Below are 22,302 nucleotides of genomic sequence, written 5' to 3'. Positions count from 1 at the left end.
GGTAATTTTAGTTTTTCACCAAAGCAATGAAATATTTTGATAATTATGAAGCTCCTTGTATATCTTTATAAATGAACTTTATTGCTGTTATAAGCAATTAAACAACTGTCCAAGTTATTTTAATACTTTTGAAATATATACACTAAAAGAAACATTAAAATTTATTAATCTATTTGTCAACCTTGATTTTGGTATAGTCTGCAGAATGCTTCGTAGTTTTTAAGCATACAGAGACACTGCAATTCTTTCTTATTCCTTGATCTAAAGTTTTCTGCAAGTTTTTTTTTTTTTTTTTTTTTAATTTATTTATTTATTAAAATATCTGGGTTGGCACACATACAAATTTTGTATAGTGACTTCAGATGTGGATAAGTTTTGCGAACACTCGTTTGTTTTACTGGCTTCGCTGAATTTTGCGATGAATGCATTACATTTATTGCCGAGTCTTCCAAATTTTTCATACTGTTAATGCATCAGCAGTGAATTATTCTCCTCTTTCCTCAAGTACACTACGGCGATAAACAACTATTCACTAAAGATTTTGCTTAAATTTCCACTCATAATAATTTAAATTGCGAAAATCTCACAATTAGTACCCAAACTCACTTATCAACACCACAATTAGAGCTGGAGCAAACCGCATGTATTCGTTACTGAGTAACGGGTACATCGGTTGACTCGAAGTACCGATTCGGTACTCACAAATTCATTTCGTTACTCGCATCTCTTCGTTACTCGCATCTGTCGTACGTTGCGGTTTGTTCGAGTACGAATGATGCGGTTTCTATGCGAATGCGAATGATGCGGTTGCTGTTCGAATACGAATGATACGGTTGCGTCACAATGCGCTCATATTTTTCATAGATAATTTTGAATTTTTTTTGGCATCGGGCAAATTCTTGTTTACATTATGTGTTTTAGTTGAAATACTATTTAGTTGTTGATATTTAAGAAAATGAGCAATTTTGTTAGCGTGAAGCGTTATTTTGTATTTGCGTTTTACTATTGCTATTTATGTTTGTAATTTGAAAATTTAGATTAGAATTTTTTTTTTTTTTTTTTTTTCCTTGAGCGTGCCATAGTCAGATTTTCTTGATTTTAAATATTTATATACTGCACTTAGGTATTGTTTATATAAGAATATGTAGGTTAATATAGGTTCTTTACTTCCTCGTATCCAATAAAATGGCAGTAATTATTGTAATCGAGAAAACTTTTGGGTATCATATTTTAACGGAAATATCCGTTTTTGACGATTGCGGAATCCATGTGAATTATTTTTTGGGCTGACGCCTGTACGTACGAACACAATGAAAAACTCTCTCTCTCTCTCCCTCTTTTTTTTTTTTTTTTTTCAAAAAACTTATTGTTAAATGTAATCCCATTTACTGATACTTATGACTAATGATTATGACCCTAAGTTGATACTTGAAAGGGATTTTTTTCGTGATGTGTAAATACGTATGTATGCATGTTGCATAACTCAAAAACGGTTAGTTATAGAACGTTGAAATTTTGTATATGGGTCCGTTATAACATCTAGATGTGCACCTCCCTTTTTATTGCAATCGGTAATACTACCAAACGTAAATATGTATATATATATCAAATAAATTATAATTAAATGTAAAGTACATATATATGTGTCCTTATAATTAAATGTAAAGTACACACACATATATATAAATATAAAATAAAAGCCAAGTAAGGCGAAAATAAAAGCCTTGGCTTTTATTTTATTTAATTATCACTAAATAAGTTACTTGACTTTTATTTTCGCAATCATTGGTTGTAGTCAGGACTTAATTTTTAAAATTAGAAGTGCTGGAGCTCTATGGAAGGCCATCAGGAAAGATGAATAAATAAATAAATAAAAATAAAATAACTATTACAATAATAAAATAATTAGCAACTAGAATATTAAATGATTATTATTATAATTCAATAAAAATTTAAAGACAAATGAAAATTTAATTAATTCTTAAATTAATGATGAATAACTAAGTAATGAAATAAAATACCAGACATCGTCTTGTTTGGGGGCTGTAGCTAAAATTACAATTTAAGAACTAAGCCGAGCATTAGATAATTTAGGCTTTTGATGAGCAAATAATGTACTGTTTACCAGAGTATAGATAGAAATTTGGTTATGTAGCCCATTCTTCTAAAACGACGTTTCGTAGCTACCTTCCACCACCAATTCCTTTTTTTTTTTTTTTTTTTTTTTTTTTCCAGTTTCGGTTTATTCGGTTACAGCAAAGCACACTAGGCTATTGCCTACGAGGAGGGAGGCCTTCGTGTAGGATTTTTTAAAGGGAACTGACTCATATGCAAGTTACACACGGGAATAACAATGAAAACGCCCGTGCAGCTAGCCGTTAGCCGGGAATTGAACCCCGGACCGAACTATTAGTGCTCAGCGACTTTACCGCTCGAGCTCTGGTGGGCTCTTTTTTTTTTTCATTCGCTGTTTGAAAAACGGGTGTTCACTTTACGATAAAGTAAGCACCTGTTTACTTCAATTAAAATGGGTTAGACGATATGACTCTTCCTACTTTAATCTCACTTAGCTTTTGATTTCTAATATTGATTCAATGTTTTCTGTAGACAAAGTATTCTGATTAGTATGATTTCAAACATATTCAAAAGGTGTGTATCTGAATATAATTAGGTTTTTATAACATAGGGCCCATTTTATTAGTTTCACATAGTTCTAAAGCAATTGAACCACAGCATCGCTGTTTTGAAAGAAAGTAAAAATGGGAGAAATGTATAATGAACATTAATATACAGGCTTTATTAAAAGTAGTCAGCCTTTTAAAACGTGACCGTCTATGCTTTTAGAGGATTTTTGGAGCTCTGTGCATTTGCTCTGGCATCTTAAAAAAATGATGTTCAATATCAACGTATGTTTATGTTCTTAAAAATACAGGTTTCTTTCAGAAAGCGACCTCTTAGAAGTCGTCAATAAATGATTCAGTATAGTTATTTTCTAATAGACTATAGAATAAATTTATTTTAACATCAATTTAAAAATGGTTGCTTGTACTAAGAGTTAAGAGCAATAAGACTCTAATTTTTCTTTCGCAATTAGCTATCATGCCAGCTGAATTGTTTTCTGCATAACCTTTATTGTGTATAATTGAAATCTTTAGCTATGCATTCAACAAATATACAACAAATGTAAGACAAATCATTAAAAAAATTAAAGTTTGGAACATTAATGATAATTTTTTGTTATACATAAAATATTATTAATGAATGATGAATTTATATCATATTATAAATCAAAATTTAAACTCCTAGTCCTTTATAATAGATTGAAGAAAAGCTATAAAGTGAATTAATTTTTAAAAACAAAACGAAAATTTAAAAAAAAATTTTTTTTCATATACCTAGAATCTAAAAATGACGAATACTGAATTTTACGACTCATGTGTGTATGGGTGTATTTAATTATGGCAAGGCACGCTATGGCTATCTGCCTAAGGGGGGATGCCTTCGTGGAGGACATTCTATGGGAAACTGGCTCGTATACACGTTACACATGAGGAAAACCACGAAAACACCCATGTAGCTGGACCGTTCGCGGAATTCGAACCTCGGACCGAACTACCAGTGTTCAGCGACTTTACCGCTCGGCCGCTGGTGGGCCGTTTTACGACTCATATAATAATAAATGCATATTCATATTGTAACAGAAATTTTGTTAGAAGTCTAGCATATGTATAGTTATTTGTGATCTTTTAAAACTGTCGTAACATGATGCATATTTATCATTATCGTGAACCAAAACAGTATGCTTTACATCCTTACAAATATACGTGATAGATTTTAATATTTATTTCTGCATATACTTACGTTTTCCAAAGACACGAAAGCAAGTCAAGCAGATTTTTGTTGTATTAAGCAGACTTAAGTTCTCTGCTAGCTAGTGTAACATAATTTCGGATGTTAGTGTAACATAATTTCGGATTCTATGAGCCATCCAGAATTATTAGCAAAATAGTGGTCTTTACAAAGTGTTTTTATAAGCAAACAGCAGATGTACACTGAGCAGTGATCAACTGATATATTTCTTAAATGATTTGGTTTAGTTGATTATGACAAAACACACTGGGGCTATGTGCCTAAAAGGAAAAATGCCTTCGTAGAGCACTTTCTTAGGAAAACTGGCTCGTATGGTACGTGGTAAGCTGGCTTGTAAGCTGGTACGGGAAGAAAACCACGAAACGCTTATGAAGCCAACCCGTTTGCCTGAGATCGAACTCAGGTCGGAACTACCAGTGTTCAGCGATTTTACCGCTCGACCGCTGGTGGGACATTTCTTAAATGAATAAAGGTATACTCATAGTATTATGAAATAACAGTGATTGAAATATTTAGTGCTTCACTATTATCTCTAATAAAGTAACATAAAACTTTCCTTACCTTTTATAGATTTCTAAATTTCTTTTAAGTTCTTATTCGTACTTAACCTATACATTTGCGAATGTTTTTATCGATTTTATTGTTAAGTGTAGAAAGCAAGTTGATATTTATAATATAGCATTCCTTGTCTCAACAAGGAGTTTTTGAGGGGATGAATCGGGGAAATTTCACCTTTTCGTCATTAGCGGTTCTGATGAAGGGAATGGGGGAAGCAGCAAACGAAATAACGAAGAACGGACAAATAACGCAAGCTAATCTTTAATGCGGTCTCCCAGTTTCTGTATTTGTATTTGGGAAAGTTTTATGGTCATTATGAAAAAGTGAAAATTTGATATGGATTCCGCATGAATTCCTTCTATGACTATTTAAATTATGCTTATTTTTTCTGCACTTCATTTAAACTTATTTCCTCGAATTATTCTAACTCAATTAAGCGATACCCGAAGGCAAGTTGCAAATGGCATCAAACATTGCAAATTTTGAAACTAAATTTCCTGATCAATCTGTGTCCTACGGGACTCAAACTTCTTGTATTTTTATTTTTTCATAACAAGTATAAAGCTTTGCCAGATATAAATAGAGAAACCAGAAGACGACATTAAAAGTTAGATTTCATAATTTGTCCAAAATTAATTCTTTTTTAAATTTGACATTGACAAAATATGAATATTTTCGTCATTTAAAATACTTCTGTATTTTTGTTGCACCGTATTTAAACTTGCTTCCTCGAGTTATTGTCATTAAATTACATTAATTCCATTATCTATCGGAAAATAATTATAGCAAATCATCTATTTACGACATCTCTAAAAGGTCACCTTTTAAGAGATCTCTATTTTTGAGAACATAAACAAACATTGGTTGAGAACATCATCTTTTTAAGACCACCACATGTAAAATCCTCTAAAAGCATGAATGGTTGCATTTAATGAGGACCCATTACTTTTAATAAGGAATGTAACATTAATCTTAATTATACATGTTTTTGATGTGTGTGCCAAAATAGTGATAACGTACTTCTGTTGCTTTAGAAATGTGTGAAATTAAAAAAATGGATACTATACAACAAAAATGTTATTATATTCAGATACACACCTTTTGAACACGTCTGAAATTCATTATTCTTCTCAACATAATTTGTCTGCATAAAATATTAAATAATATTAAAAAATCAAAAGCTAAGTCGAAGTAGAAGCAGTCATCTCTTCTAAACCATTTTAATTGAAGTAAACAGACGTTCGCCTTATCGTAAAGTAAACACCTATTTTTCAAACAGCGGATGAAACGGGAAAGAGGGAATTGGTGGGGGAAGGCAGCGAACGAAATAACACTTTTTCGAGCTGGGGATGAAATGAGAAAGGACGAAACGATACTAAGCCAATAAGACAAGATCTGGTATTTTACTTTATTATTTAATTAGTCATCATAAATTTAAAAATTATTTTTTAATTTTTATTTGTTTTTACATTTTTATTAAATTGTACTTATAAGTATATTTCAGTTGCTAATTATTATGTTGCTTTAATTATTCATTATTTTAATCACTATTTTTTATTATTTTAATTATTAAGTTTTTTAATAAGTAATTTTTGTGTTATTTTAATTACTAATTAATGTTATTATTGTAATATTTATTTCCTTTCTTTCTTTATTTTTTATTTTATTTTTTCCTGTTTTCCTGACGGCCTTCCGTAGGCCCTTCTGACTTTAGAAACTGAGCCCTGACAGCAATAGAAAAATTAATAATGAATCCAGTGCACCAAAAAATAATAGCCAAAATAAAGTGAATTATTTCTACCCCAAAAATGCGACGCAAAACTCCTTATCGCAGCACTACCCAGTTCCCGCGGGGTAGAATAGCTCACGTGATTCAATGCAATGCGAGGTTTCAAGGCCCTTTTTAGGGCCGTAGACCGATAAAATAGGCTCAGGATACGGATAACCGATCGATTTTACCGAAAGTAACGAGTAACGATACGATAGTAACGAGTACTGGTTCACCGAGTAACGAATACATACGGGTACACAATTTCTCGTTACTTCTACAGCACTAACCACAATTCTTTCGAAAACGCGCCGTAGTAGTCAAAAGTGGGGTACGCCGTCTTGCCAGGTGAAACTAGTCAATATTTCCGTGACGTCAAAAATTCGAAAAGTGGTGTAGGGTTTGGAAATACGCTGCGCGGATATTCGGCATTAATCTGGTGAAGTATTTTGTAGATGCCAGACCGAGCAAGAACTGACAACCGCATTGAATTAATGCCAGATATAGTAGGCACTAATTCATGTAAAGCTTTCTGTAGATGCCATGTATAAATCGAAGTTACCTGTTCTGAAACAAGCCGAGAAACGCAGCCGAGGGGAGCTGCAGCGTTACGATGTAGGAGCTCCTTTTGAGCGCATTGCTTTCGATACCCTGGGACCTCTGCCACGAACTGTTGATGGCATAAAATATATCCTCGTTGTCATCGATCACTTTACAAAGCGGCCTAAAGCGTATCATAACTCTGATCAAGATGCTCTCAAGGTTACAGAAGTAATCATACAGCATTCAGTTTCCATGTTTAGAGTGCCTCTTCAGTTACATTCCGATCAAGAAAAGAATTTTAACTCGGCTGTAATTAAAGAACTCTGCCAACTACTTGACATTGACAAAACCCCAAAGATACCATTACATCTATAGTCAGATGGTATGGTAAAGTGATTTAAAAGAACAATTCTTAGGAACTTATCCCTGACGGTGTCCAGAAACCAACAATAACTGAGACCAGAATTTACCCCTGTCCATACTGGCCTATCGCAGTGCTATCCACAAGACTACCGGCTAAATGCTCTTCCCAGAGACCCATATACTCTTCGGTTGTAATCTTCGTCTGCCTCGTCATCTATTGTTTGGTCGCCCTCCAGATGCGCCGTTATCGCCTTTAAATCCCATTCATGGTCTCCAGGCACGGTTTGAAGTGATGCATAATTCTGCACGAAAGAGATTCAACTTAGCGACAGAGGAGATGAATACCAGATAAGATACGAAAGCTATAAGATATCGATTCAGCGAAAGTGATAAGGTGTAGTCAAGGAATCGGATTCCGATGGAATGGACTTTCTCCTAGGCACCCTAGGATGATCCTTAGACAGTCCCAAGCAGGCGGAACAACATCGTAGTTCAGATCTGTAAGTCATCGAATTCTGAGCCTTTGAGAAGTCGTTATTTACGAGAAGCTAGATCCTTGCTATGGCCATAGTACGTGGTCCCTATGGTTTACATAATGTAAATACTAGTATACTAAGAATATGGTCCTAAGTGAATATTAATTTTTAAATTCATGCATTTAGTTACTGGTTTAGTTAATTTGTTTTATGATATTTATTGAAAACGTTATTTTAGTATAGCATCGATTTTCCTTAGTTGTAAGTATGGCTTCCTGTCCAAGGATTATATTCACAGGACGTACACTCCATGGGAAAGGGCAATGTTACGAATTTTGAACAGATGTAAATAATTTTAGTAAAATTATATCTGAAATTACAGTATTTTTTTGTATAATGGAACAGGAATATCTATAGAAGCGAAGCCTTGCGCGAAAAGCAAGAGTACAAGGGAAAATCTATCTATCAAACATTGAGTAAACGGCTGTCTAGTCATATTGGCGAGATATCGCCAAGCTGGCAATAGCTTTCGCGACTAAAGTTAGTTGCCAAATTTGGCGAGAAATCCCCAAAATCAGCCCAACTTGGCGACATTTTAGTTCTGCTCATGTATAACTGTAATGGGTATTGTAACTGAATAATTATAATTGATGCTATATGTACCTCATAATGTAACCTGTTTTCATATTCCTTCCAGTAATTTCCAGAAGTGGAAGGTACGAGAAATCCCTCGGCGGAAGGGAGAAAACCATACAAGATCTGGGAGAGCATCAGGTTTTGAGTAGTAGCTGTTTAGTTCAGCTTGAGTTCAATGTATGGAGCTATCTCATTGTTAGCTTCGTTCTTTAGATGCGCTTTATATTGCGATGTGTTTCACGTTCATAGTAGTTTGAAAAATAACTACTGATTGCGCTCTGTGATACTGTAAGTTGTGAGAATATTTTTGTGGAAATTTCGAGAACTGTGAAGTGTTTCTTTTGGAAAATAAATTTTATCAAGCTATATATCTCATATAATTTTGTGCACGTCTAATTATTAAATTTATCTAATTAGGGAAGCAGAATAAAGCATTCATGTTCTATGTCTTCTTAATTCCTTCATGATAAACATGAATTACTGCCGAAGGAAGGAGATACACTTTGTATTTAAACATACGGCTTAAGTATTTAATAAAATACTTTAGCTTTAATAAAAAGCTTTATGTATAGGTTGTAAATCTTTTAGATTTACATATGCATTATGGAAGTTGAAAAATATTAAGTCTAAAGAAGAAACCAATGAATAAAGTGAGTAGTGACCGAAACGTCGTCGTATGGATCTCCGACCTAAGATTCTAACCAATCAGAGTTATGTCCAGGCGACGGAAATCAATGATAGTAATATTACAATGCTAAATTGACAATGTTATCTTTACAATAATTTTACATAATAATCCGTATGAAAAAATATACAATCAATTAATCATTACATTGTCATGGATAGGATCTATACTATGGAGAGTGGAACTTACATTATATATTAACCAGTCTTTAAACCTATGTCTACTTCAATACGTCATAACTTCATATTCTTACCAGTTACTCACCTAATGAAAAAAATCACAAAATCATCACTAGAAAATTGAACGAGATTTTTGAATAAAGACCATGTTGTCTATTTTTTTTTTTTTTTTCTGATTTTTATTAACATCACACACAAAAAGCATATTAGACTGAAAAACCCGAAAACAGCTATTAATCCGAGATTAACAATAATGCGTAATTAATCCGAGTACAGGAAATAAAACTAGCTTAGTAAGCAAGAAAATATGTTACACCCAAATCCAAAATCTAATTTTCATAAACATTTGCCGCAAGGCCTGATAAGAAAGAATTCAGACGACCGTTATTCACGCCCGTCTGATCACATGATCATTCTATTTTTAACATCTAATGATGTGTGTCCATACTATTCCATATATATCCGCAGAGTTGGCCAGTCGCATCATTTCAGGCAGTTGATAGTTCCATAACCCAAAGTTTATGATATTGTGTAGACTATTCTATGTTCATATAACTGGATTCTAAGTTAACTTTTGATAAATTCGAAGTACACTTTTGTTAAGTTCATTGTTCACGTAAATACTTGCCCACTTAGATACATCGTAACTTCGTATCCTTAGCAGTTTGCTAAGCCTCATTATGTGTGCCCATAGCAATTTGCACACTGTGTCGCAGTTATCCACAAAGCAATCAAGAAATTGCAGTTGGAAAGTTCATAGCAATATGCACACTCTTTTAGTATTATTCACAGAAGCAAATGTTTTGTAAATAATAACTTGGCTCCCAGATAATTAAAAAAAGTAAAGGAAACTAATTCTTAAATTTTTTCAATATAATTCTAAGTTGTGCAAAACGACAGATTTGTAATACAATTCCAGTCCATAAAATTTGACTGGTATTCCAACAATAGAAAGCACATTTTCTAAAAAATGCTATTATTTATTCCATTACATGTATCTAATTGTGCTTATAAAAAGGATACAAAAATACGTAATTTCTTCAAGTAGTTAAAAACGTCTACTGAAAAACAGGAACTAATTCCCAATTACACTGGTTATCATAAATTAAGGAAAAATCACAAAAATAGCGATAACTCCCTCAAAAATAAGCCAAACCGTGTAAAATTTGAATATGTTGACAAGTAAGAGTAGCTAAGTAAAACTGTGATATGCAAATTAGTGGCGCTGCTTTCGGAATATGTCATCTGCGAGGAGCATAAAAGTCCATGTTTGAGAGCAAGCCCCCATATTTCACTGTGACAGTGACATCAGAAATCTGAGATAGCTAATTCGTAACAATGACCTCCAGGCATCATTTGCCTGCAGAACTGCGATGGAGAGCCACTGGGGGACTAGAGGCAAGACAAAGTCAAACAGAAGTGGCCAGATGGCTAAATGTAAGTCCTTCTGTGGTTCATAGACTTTGAGGCAATTTCAAACCACAGATTCGGCACCCAGGAGGTTCAGCCAAGGACGGCCAACTCCTACCACAAGCGCCGATGACCGATATTTGACATTATGTGCATGCCGGAATAGAACCGCTACTCCGACTCTTCTTAGATCCTCCCTTGCTGTAGCCACTGGAAGGTTCGTGTCAACGTCAACTGTGCGTATAAGGCTTCAGTAGTCTAGTAGGGTAGTCTGTATGGTAGGTGGTCTGTATGCGAGGCGACCAGCCATTTGTGTGCCGCTCACGTCACGCCATAGGAAAGACCGTTTTCAGTGGGCACGACAACATGTCCACTAGACGCTTGATCAATGGAGGGCGGTTCTCTTTACGGATGAGTCCATGTTTAGTCTAGAAAGCGATAGTACGCGTTATTTGCGTTATTTGATATGGAGAGAACCTAGAACCCGTTATCATCCGTCAAACATCCGTTAAAGAGATGCATACGGAAGAGGCAGTGTCTGTGTTTGGGGTGGCATCTCTTTGAGTGGATATACAGACTTCCATGTCTTTCCAACGGAGACCGTGAATGCTCCGGTTTGTAGAGATGACATCCTTGATGCTTATGTGCGCCCATATGCCGGGGCAATAGGTGATGCTTTCCTGTTACAGGACGATAACTCAAGACCACACAGGACTCGCATCGTAGATGATTATCTTCAACAGGAAACAATTATGCACATGGAGTGGCCCCCCGGACTTGAATCCTATCGAGCACGTTTGGGATGCTTTAGGGAGACGTCTAGCAGCTCTCAATCCGCCTCCTCAGACACTTGTCGCGCTTGCAACTGCTTTGCAAGAGCAATGGCTTCCTATATAGGAATCGAGAGCCATATGGAACTGATAGACCACATAATTGAAAGCATCACACTTCGCTGTATGTGCTGTATTGCTTCTAGAGGCGATCATATTCCATAATTGAAGGTACATTTCCTATAGAAACTGACACCTTCGATTTGTTCATTTTATACATGCGCTAATTTCTATACTACCATATTTGTCTGGTAATTTCTTTTTATGTTATTTGATACCTTACTATGTGTTCTATATTGTGGGTAAGTTTCATTAAATTCTACATGTATCTTTTACAGTAATCGTGATTTTGTGATTTTTCCTTAATTTATGATAACCAGTGTATAATAGACATAAAATACATAATTATTCAGTACGTATTATTTACCAATCATCATACCATAAAAATACACGTTTAAAATACTACAACTAATTTTTCATTACAGTTAGAATATTTACCATTCAATCATACTACAAATATACATGTTATGAAATGCTACTAGTTTTTCATTACAGTTAAAATAATACATTTTTACTATGCAATTCTAAACAGCAGAATTAAACAGTTCCAATCTATACAAATTGACAGGTATTCCTACAATATAAGAGCACATATTCAAATATAGCAAATCATGCTTGTAAAATGGCTATAATAGTGCCCAATTTCTTCAAATAACTAAAAACATCTACAGAAAAACAAGAACCAATTCCCATTTGTAACAAACATGAAATACAAAATATTATTCAGTACATATTATATGCCAATCAATTATACCATATAAATGCACATGTTTCAAATGCTGCAACTAAATTTTCACTACAGTTAGTATAGTTACCAATCCATCATACTATATAAATGCAACATGTTTCAAATACTGCAACCACTTTCTCCTGACTGTCGTAGCGATGGGCCGGGTTCGAATTCCGGAGAAGCTATTAAAGGCATGCAACAAAACATTATGAGCTTATCTCTGCAATGCTGTTGTTACAGTTTTATGTAGCTAGCCACGACAGGGCTCAGCTTTTTTACTTTTAGTTTGTTATTTTTTCTTACCACATTGCGGATTTTGATACAGATGTAGTGGCAGCCAGAGAAACATGATGAACGTTCTTCTGTAAGCATACAATTGTTGTAAATAAAGTTTCTGTGTGAAAACCAAAATGTCAAGCGTTCCTGTGGATGTTCATCAAGAAAAATAAGCAAAAAATTACTTATCAAATGTTGTTAATTGTAAAAAATGAGAATAAGAAAATACAAATAAGAAAGAAGATCATAAATTGCAACATGGTGCCGAAATTCCGAGATAACAGTGATCTTTAGATAAGTATTATGATTTAAGTATTTATTATTGTTCGATTAGTGATTGAATATTGATTATTAAGATAGATAAGTTAAAAGCACTAAAAAAGAAGCAAGGAATGTTAACAGCGTCAGTAACAAGACTGATAGCTAAAGTAAAAAGTGAAATAGAAATCGGATAATATTAAATTTGATTTATAAGAAGATGGTTTATCCAACTCAAATGAAAATGAAAACGATAAACTAATACTTAATACTGAAATCGAATTTATCCTAACAGATGAAAAAGAGTACGAAACTGAAATGCAGGATAGCTTGGAATATAAAAATAAAATTATATTTTGAAAATCGAAGATCAATAAAATATTCACAAATAGAAAATGTGTTAAATTAAATGAGATGCTATCTAATTCTTCTACTATAGATACAGTAGAGAACACAAATACAAATGGCGCTAAACTTCCGAAACTAACCATAAATAAATTTAAAGGCGAAATATGTGGATTTCAAAGTTTTTGGGCGCAATACGAATCTGCTATACATAATAACTCTGCTTTAAAAGATGTAGACAAATTTAATTACCTCAAACCTTTACTAAAGAACGCAGCTTTAATGCCAATAAAGAGATTAATTACTATTAGTCGCCGAAAATTACGCTAAGGCAATACATATTCTGAAAGAAAGGTTTGGTAGAAAGGAAATTTTAATAAACGCACATATGCATCGTCTGCTGAATTTAAAGCGAGTAAAAAAAAATAGATGATATTAAAACATTTCGTAACTTATATGATAGTTTAGAAATAGAAATTAGAAGCTTTGATTCCCTTAACGTTACTTCGAATTCCTACAGCTATTTGTGATGCCCAATGTTAATGAGAATACTTCCTAGCGAATTAGTTTTAGAGTTTAATCGATCGTTAACCCCTGACACAGAAACCTCAGTGACTAACATTTTGGAATTTCTGAAAAGGAAGTTGAAAGCAGAGAGCGTACATTTTTCCAAACATCGCCAAATTATTCTGAGTTTAACATCAGAACCGGACAACATAAAGATCAATCGCGAGACCTTATTAAAAGTGAGAAATATCATACTGCCTTCAAAACCAAACATTTTGTTCCAGCAATTGCGTGGTTGAATACGAATGCATCCATAGCCGATTGCATATTTTGTGGGAAGATAGAAAATTAATCTTTGAAACTTTCTACTTCAAATTGCTCAAGTCCACTTGAGGAGAAAAGAAATAAATTAAAATTGGCTGGCAGATGCTATTTATGTTTTCGTAAGGCTCATACGTCAGCCTGTTGTAGTTCGGATATAGGCTGGGATTTATGTTCATTAAGGCATAATACTATTTTACATGATAATAAATTTAAAATTAAACGGGAAAATAAAGGTGAGCTTAAAACAGGCACAGTGGTGGCGTCGATTTCGGAAAGAGATAACAAAAATAGGGTTTATTTACAAACTGCAAATGCAATAGCTTTAGGTCAGAATAGAACGAAAAATGTAAGACTCATTTTCGATTCTGCCTCTCATAAATCTTTCATCCTGACAGAAGTATCAAACCAATTCAAATTAAGTATTGTGGGGGAAGAAGAACGTCAGACTTACACCTTCGGCTTTACTTAGCCTACAGTTAAAAGGCTAAAAAAGGTTAAGGTTGTTCTTAAAGATATATGTGGACCTGGGAAAATGATAATTGAAGCTCTTGAAACTCCAGAAATTAACCAAGCTGATATTCGTATGCCAGGGAAGGAAATACTTAATTATTGTAAGGCAAATTTGATAAGACTTGCTGATGCTACAAATATAGGTGGCCATAACTCTGAAATATCAGTATTAATTGGTAATGATTTTTATTGGAAAATAGTCATTGGGAAGGTTAAAAGATTATCAAAGGGTCTTGTTGCATCTGAAACCTTATTTGGTTACACTATAAGGGGAACTGAAGCATTTAGTAATGTTTCTACACTTCATTCCAGAATTACGGTAAGGAATGTTGTTGAGAATATTTCACATGCACATGATTTGAAAATTAATGCAGCTTTAAAAAGGCTATGGGATTTAGATGCAATTGGAATACTTGACTATAAAACAAATGAAAATGACACTGAAGTTATGCGGAGATTTGAAGAAACTATTGAATATAAAACCAATCGTTATGAAGTTTCATTACCTTGGAAGGACTATGTCAACAAAATGGGTAGTAATTATAACATCGCCTTAAATAGATGGAGCAGTTTACTTAGAAGGTTTAAAAAGAATCCTGAAACTTATGACAAGTATTCAAGGGTAATTGAATATTATCTAAATAAAGGAATAGCTGAAAAGGCTCCGAAGAATTCTGCAGAAAACATATCTTAGTTGCCACACCATTGTGTAATCAGAGAAGATCACGATTCTACGAAATTAATGGTCGTATTTGATGCTTCCTCGCATACTCATGACAGTCTATCTTTAAATGATTGCTGACATTCAGGACCAAATTTAAATCCTGAATTATTAGATTTGCTAATTAAATTTCGTCAACACAGAATAGCATTTACTGCAGATATCGAAGCTGCTTTTCTACAAATTCTGTTGAAGCCTGAGGACAGAAATGCAGTAAGATTTCTTTGGACTGCAAAGGAAAAGGAGCAACCGACTATTTTAAGAATGACGTGTGTAATATTCGGAGCAATCTGTAGCCCTTTTTTACTAGCAGCAACTATAAAGCATCAGGCAAGAAATTTGAAAGCACAATATTCGAAGATCTGTCAGCTTCTTGAAGAAAGGTTTTACGTAAATGATTTGATTCATGGTACAGATGATGAAAAAGAAGCTGCAGAAATTTATGGAAGATGTGAAAAGGATTATGATGCTTGCTAGTTTCAATATGAGAAAGTGGAGGTGCACTAACGCCCAATTACACGCGATTTGGAATGCAGCCGAAAATACGAAGTTTAATGGAGACAGAATGAATAGCACTTTGTTAGGATATATTTGGAATTATGAAGCAGGTAGAGTGAAATTTCGAATCAAAAATGAATTACTCAAAGATCCTGCTGAGGAAATAACAAAACGGAAGATTCTTCAAGTTAGAGGCGTATTATACGATCCTATCGGTTTCATATCGCCCTTTGTTGTTACAGCTAAAATGATGATGCAAGAATGTTGGCAAAGAGGATACCAATGGGATGCACAACTTGACCAAGAATTGCAAAACCTATTTAAAACCTGATATAATGAAATTTCTAAATTAGAAAATGTTGAAATTCCAAGACATTATTTCAACAGTCTGTCAAAAAATAATATATCGAATATTCAGTTGCACTGTTTTACAGATAGTAGCAAAAAGGGATATGGTGCCGTTGCATATTTGAGATACAATGAAAATGAGCTATCAAAAACATCATTTGTTATGTCCAAAGCAAGAGTTGCTCCCATAAAAAGGTTACGTTACCTCGACTGGAGCTTTTAGGAGCGGTCATAGAAGCTCGACTCATCACATACATTCGACATTCATTGAAAAACATAGAAATGAAGATTTATATGTGGACAGATTAAGAAATTGTACTACACTGGGTCAAGGCTGATCCGACGAAATGGAAACAATTTTTACAAAATAGGTGTGTAGAAATCCAAGAGAAAACTGATCAAGATTGGTGGAATTATTGTCCCAGCCATGAGAATCCTTCGAACTTATTGACGAGAGGGCAGAAGGTAGAAACCCTTTCAAACAATGAACTGTGGTGGTATGGCCCCCTTTGGCTTGTTAAAGATAACAACTTTTGGCCCAGATCTTCGAAAAATTTTAATGAAGATGATAAAATAACAAATTCTGCGAAACGAAAAGGAAAGAAACAAGAAATCTTAACAGCAAACTGTATTGCTGAAAACAGCAAACTTATCATTCCTATCGAGAACTTCAGTGACATAAAGAAAGTATGTAGAATAACATGTTATGTTTTCAGATTTATCAATAATATGAAAAACCCAAAATTAAGAAGAATTGGACCTGTAAACGTTGAAGAGATGACTGAAGCAGAGAATTTTTGGATCAAGAAAACTCAGGAAGAAAAGTTTAGAGAAGAAATAAGGAAATTAAAGATGAAACGAAGCATACATAGTTCGAAAGTATTTACATTAAATTCATTTGTAGACCCAAATGAAATACTCAGAGCAGGTTTGAAGAAAATACTCATGAAGGCTTCATTTAAATTTGAGGAGCTGGAAACAGTTTTCATTGAAATTGAGGCAATATTGAATTCACGCCTGCTGACTTAGTTTATAGTGAAGTCAGAGAACCAGAACCGCTGACAACAGCTCATTTTTAGTTGGACGAAGACTGACATCCTTACCATCTGGCAAATTTCTTGAACCCGATTCATCTAAAGAAAATTTAAAAAGGCGATATAAATACTGGCTAAGGTTATTAGAAGGTTTTTGGAAAAGATGGAAAAGGGAATACTTACTTGAAATTAGAAACGTAAAACAAATTCTGAGAGGTAATGCCATAACAGATCTTTTCAAAGGATCTGTAGGTCTAGTACATGAAGATAAACTACCAAGATTATTATGGAAAAATGGGAGTTGTACAGGAATGTCATCCAGGATGAGATGGAGAAATAAGGGCTTGTACTATCCGTTTTAGCTAATGGAAATCATCTTCGTCGTCCTGTGTAGTTATTGTACCCGCTAGAAATGACTTGAACTCTTTGAACTGAATACAATTACCGTATTTGACGGCATATAAGACGCACTTTTTTTTCCTAAATTTGGTCTCAAAAAAGTTAACTGCGTCTTATACGTGAAGGACACAGGTTAACTTTCAATACTGAATGCTATTTTTAGCCTGGATAAAGATCTAGACACACATAACTTTTTCTACATCTGCCATAATTATTTTGCGCATGCGTGAAATAGCTGTCGCCAAAAAGCGCCAAAGCTAGAAGCTGATGTCGAAGTTCGAACAGGTTCGACGGTCACATTACGTCTATGGAGCCTTTCCTTCTTTACATAGACTTTCTTTGACTCAGCCGACACACGTGTCGGTATCGGTGCTACTCTGTATAAACGTGTCGGTATCGGTGCTTAAAACTATTTGTTTTAAAAAAATACCCTGGAAAATATGACTACAGGAAACAAGAGATTAAGCTATACAATTCAGTATAAACTAGGAGTGTTAAACTACGCCAAAGTGCATGGAAACAGAGCAGCAGCAAGGCATTTCGGTCCACCACCTACCAAAACAACTATACGTACTTGGCGACTGCAGGAAGATTAACCAAAGACTGCTAAAAAACAAAACCATAACCTTCGATGCCCAGCTCCATCTTGGCCTGAACTTGAAAATGCCACAAAAATGTGGGTGACAGATAAGAGGAAATCTGGGATAAGTGTTTCAACTAAAATGATAATCAATGAGGCCAAAGGATTTGCAGAAAAACATGGGAATCAGAACTTTTATGGGTCTGAGGGCTCGTGCTACAGGTTCATGATAAGGCAAGGCTTATCAATGAGCACAAAAACAACTATTGCACAGAAAATGCCAGCAGATTATGAAGAAAAAATACTAGCATTTCACAGGTTTGTTATAAATGCACGCAAGAAAACTTCTTTTGAGCTCTGTCAAATAGGAAATATGGATGAAATTCCACTCACATTTGATGTACCATCCAACAAGACTGTGAGTATTAAAGGATCTAAATCAATAACCATAAAAACTACAGGTCATGAAAAAACCCGATATACGGTAGTTCTAACATGTTGTGCTGATGGCACAAAACTACCGCCGTTTTTCATATTCAAAAGAAAAACTCATCCGAAAGAAAAACTTCCAACGGGTGTAATTGCTCATGTTCATCCGAAAGGCTGGACAGACGAAGCTGGAATGAAACTGTGGTTACAGAACGTATGGGCAAGGCGACCTGGTGGACTCTTAAGAAAACGCTCTCTTTTGGTTTTGGCTCAGTTTAGAGCCCTTAGAACTAAAACCATAAAGAATAAAGCGTGAGAATTAAAAACCCAGATAACTGTCATTCCTGGTGGACTGACTAGCCAATTGCAGCCTTTAGATGTATCGGTGAATAAGCCATTTAAGGAAAAAATGGGAGAACGATGGAACAAGTGGATGGAGAGCCACATCACGCCCTCAGGTAGAATGAACCGGCTCTTTATTTCACAAGTGTGCGAGTGGGTAAAAAGATCTTGGGAGGACGTAAAGGCTGAAGTAATTTTTAAGTCCTTTAAGAAGTGCGGAATCAGTAATGCTCTTGACGGAACAGAAGACGACACATTATTCGAAGAAGGTGATACTAGCGATGACGGAAACAGTAGTGAGGACGATATTCTCATTTTCGATGATGATGATAGTGAAAAGGATTTTTATGGTTTTGAAAGTGATTAAAGTCTAATTTCATGATAGGCAACGTTTTCCTTGAATCTGTGTTTTGTTGGTTCTGCTTTATTTTGTATTATGTTTGATCGCTTGCCGTTCATTCATTTATTCATTATTGAAATTTACATATCATGTTCAAAATAGCTTGCCGTTTGTTAATTTTTCTTAATAAAAATATGTTTGGTAATTGCATTCAATGATTGTTTATTTGGCTTTTACGAAACGTGAGAACTAAAAGAAACCACATTTAAAGTTATTGTGTTACCGCGCTGTCGCGCGGACTATTGAAACTTTTTTCCCTCGTGTGTGACCTTCTAAATAAGGGTGCGTCTTATATGCCAGTGCGTCTTATACGCCAATGCGTCTTATATGCCGTCAAATACTAATTTGAACTGGCAACCCTGCGTCTATGAAATTTAAACTTGTAGAACATTAAAAACATTTAGTGTTTAAGATAGCTTCAGAATCCAGTCCTTTGATGAACCAAGAGTTCATCGAGGGGGAGGATGTTAACAGTTCATGTAGCTGGCCACGAGAGGGCTCAGCTTTTTTAATTTTAGCTTGTTATTTTTTCCTTACCGCATTGCGGATTTTGAATAGATGTAGTAGCAGCCAGAGAAACATGATGAAACTTCTTCTGTAAGCATACAATTGTTGTAAATAACTGTAAATAAAGTTTCTGTGTGAAAACCAAAATGGAAAAGAATTCCAAGCGTTCCTGAGGATATTCATCAAGAAAGGTAAACAAAAAATGTTGTTAAATGTTCCTCTGGATATTCATCAAGAAAGGTAAACAAATGTTATTAAATGTAAAAAAAAATAAGAATAAGAAAATACAAATAAAATAAAAGATCATAAATTGCTACAGCTGATTCAATAGTCATCAACTAGCAGCCTCAGCTCCTTAGAAATCGAGTTGTGAGCTCTGATACAACTCTATAATCGCCTTGAAGCGCAAAAGTTACGTGATCCAGATGGTCGATGTGTTTTTGTGGTATTATGTGGTTGTGAATCGTGGTCGTAGAATTTGTGAATATATGTACTGCTAGTAGTGTTATGTAAGTAGATTATTTTGCTAGTCTAAGTGATTTGAAATAACTTAAAATTTATATAATGTTAAATAATAGTTTTATATCTTCTTGATTTTTAGATTTATTTGGGAAAATTTGCAGCTGTTCTCAAACCTATTCAGTGTTTCGTTTTAACATCGAATGCATTTACTCATGTTTTTACATTTTGCATAGTATTGTTTTAAATATTTATTTGGTATAGTATATTAGGGATTCTTATGCTTGTGGATACATTAGGGATGCTATTAGAAAGAAACAATTAAAATAGTTTCTTTCTAATAGCATATTTGAATACAGAATGCTTCGACAGTGCAGTCAGTGTATTTGGTTGCAAATCCAATTACGACAAAAACGAGCATGTCACTATTTTACCTAAATCACCGAAAAGAAGGTGGAAAATTGTAAACTGTAAAAGTAGTTTTCAAAGTAGGCGCTTTAATGATGAATTAACTCTCAGAATGTTGAGCAGATTAATTTCTTAAAGAAACTAGTGTTGTGGCTTGAGATATGGAAACAGTCTGTCCCAATAAAAGAAACTTTATCACCACAAACATTTCAGGCATTAATAACAACTACAGATGCATTCATTCAATTGATTACATACTTGTTTCAAAAGTATGAAACTGAATACATATTGTAAAGAAAATTACAAACTGATGCTCTTGAATCATGTTTTGGAATGTATCGGCAAATGTCAGGTTCAAATTATTACATAAATTACTACAATTATTAGAAAATGAGAAAAGCTTCGTTTTAAAATCAATGCTATAAATTTCATCATTTAATATGAACGCCCCTTTTATAGAATTATGATAAGGATTGTTATATTTAGATTTGTGAATATTGATGATTGTTCAAATTTATTAATTAATGTTTTACCTATAGAAATGTTTTTTTCTGATCAGTGGCTTAGCGAGGGGGGGGGCAAGGGGCTGTATGATACCCAGGCGCCAAATGGTCTCCAAACAAGATTTTCTTCATATCATTGTGTTTTTTTCGGGAGGGCGCCAAAAAGGTATTTTCCACCGGGCTCCATTGCTTGCTACTCCACTGCTTCTGATATTTTACCAGTGCTGGTTTATGTTTCAGGTTATGCTTCCATGAAGGAATTAAAGCTGATAAAATGCAATATTTGCCAGGACTGATTGCAAAGTGTTCATTCAGCAGATATAGTAAATGATATATTTTTTGGTGTTTTTAAAGAATTAGATAGGGGAAAACTAATTTTATCATCTGAAGTTGCTTTATTAACGTCTTCAATTGTACACTTCTTATTTGGTGAAATTCTTAAAAACATGGAAGATACATTTCTTATGTCAGGAAAGCAATTGGGTATTTTATATAAGTTATCTTGCATACAGTTTGGTCGAATTAACTTTAATTTAAAAGATTCTTGCACTTGTGGAATGACTTATCTGTTTGATAAATTGCAAAAAATTTACCAATTAATTCAGTTAATAAGTCAGAATTGTTTATTTTTATTTATGCTATGTTTCTGCATAAATTATGTATAATATGTAGCATGTGTGTATATGGTACAGCTTCAAGTTTTATGAATCTATTTTAATAGTGGAATAGGCTTATAATTTGAGGAAACCACTTTAAAAAAATGAGCCTATTCACTTACCTCTTGAATGGTTTGGAAAAAGTGACACAACATAAAATTGGAGCTGGCACAAATAGAAGGCTGTCCTTTTTATGAATGTAATTAGCATTTAATTCTTCGAATTTTTCTTGAAAGAGTTATAAGTTTATCTTTACTATCAAATTTTCTAACATTTAAGGAATTTTTAATTCATTTCCCTGTTTTAACAAAACTGAGATATCCAGTTTTTATTGGTGAGGGAAGTAAAGTGAGATGACTATGGATATTTGATTTCTGAAAATTTACATATCTGATGTGATGGTAGCGGCATGGATTTTTACAAAATATTCTGCTCTTAATATTTATTTTACTATTAAGGAAATATTTAAAAAATGTACACAGTCCAGTCACATTAATGTGACCATCTGTCAAAAGCCAGAATAACCACCTTTCGCAGAGCGGACTGCTGCGAGACGTGCAGGAAGAGAGTCACATAGGTCCCTGAAGGTGTTCTCTGGGATGTTGAGCCATGCCGACTCTAATGCCGTGGCCAGCTGCGCTAGATTACGCGGTTGAGGATCCATGGCGCGAACAACTCGATCGAGATGGT

At 34.2% G+C, this 22,302-nt stretch overlaps 1 protein-coding gene across 2 annotated transcripts in view; it reads left to right on the top strand.

The window, feature by feature from the left end:
- The window catches only part of LOC118194859 (sulfotransferase 1E1-like), a 72,654-nt gene that overhangs the window by 23,699 nt on the left and 26,653 nt on the right, over positions 1-22,302 (top strand). The window contains exon 1 of one of the 2 annotated variants that reach the window (XM_085823241.1): positions 19,966-20,095. The exons of the other annotated variant lie outside the window; for it this stretch is intronic. The gene's annotated coding sequence lies outside the window, so the exon portion shown is untranslated. Of the gene's footprint in view, positions 1-19,965; positions 20,096-22,302 lie in introns of those variants that run through there. 2 annotated transcript variants of the gene reach the window in all.

This window comes from Stegodyphus dumicola, chromosome 1 (assembly GCF_044657685.1).
Source record: "Stegodyphus dumicola isolate Sdum_Otavi_A_Nest chromosome 1, ASM4465768v1".
NCBI classification, from domain to species: domain Eukaryota; kingdom Metazoa; phylum Arthropoda; class Arachnida; order Araneae; family Eresidae; genus Stegodyphus; species Stegodyphus dumicola.
Note: the sequence above shows the minus strand (reverse complement) of the source record. Positions and strands in the feature narration are given on the sequence as shown.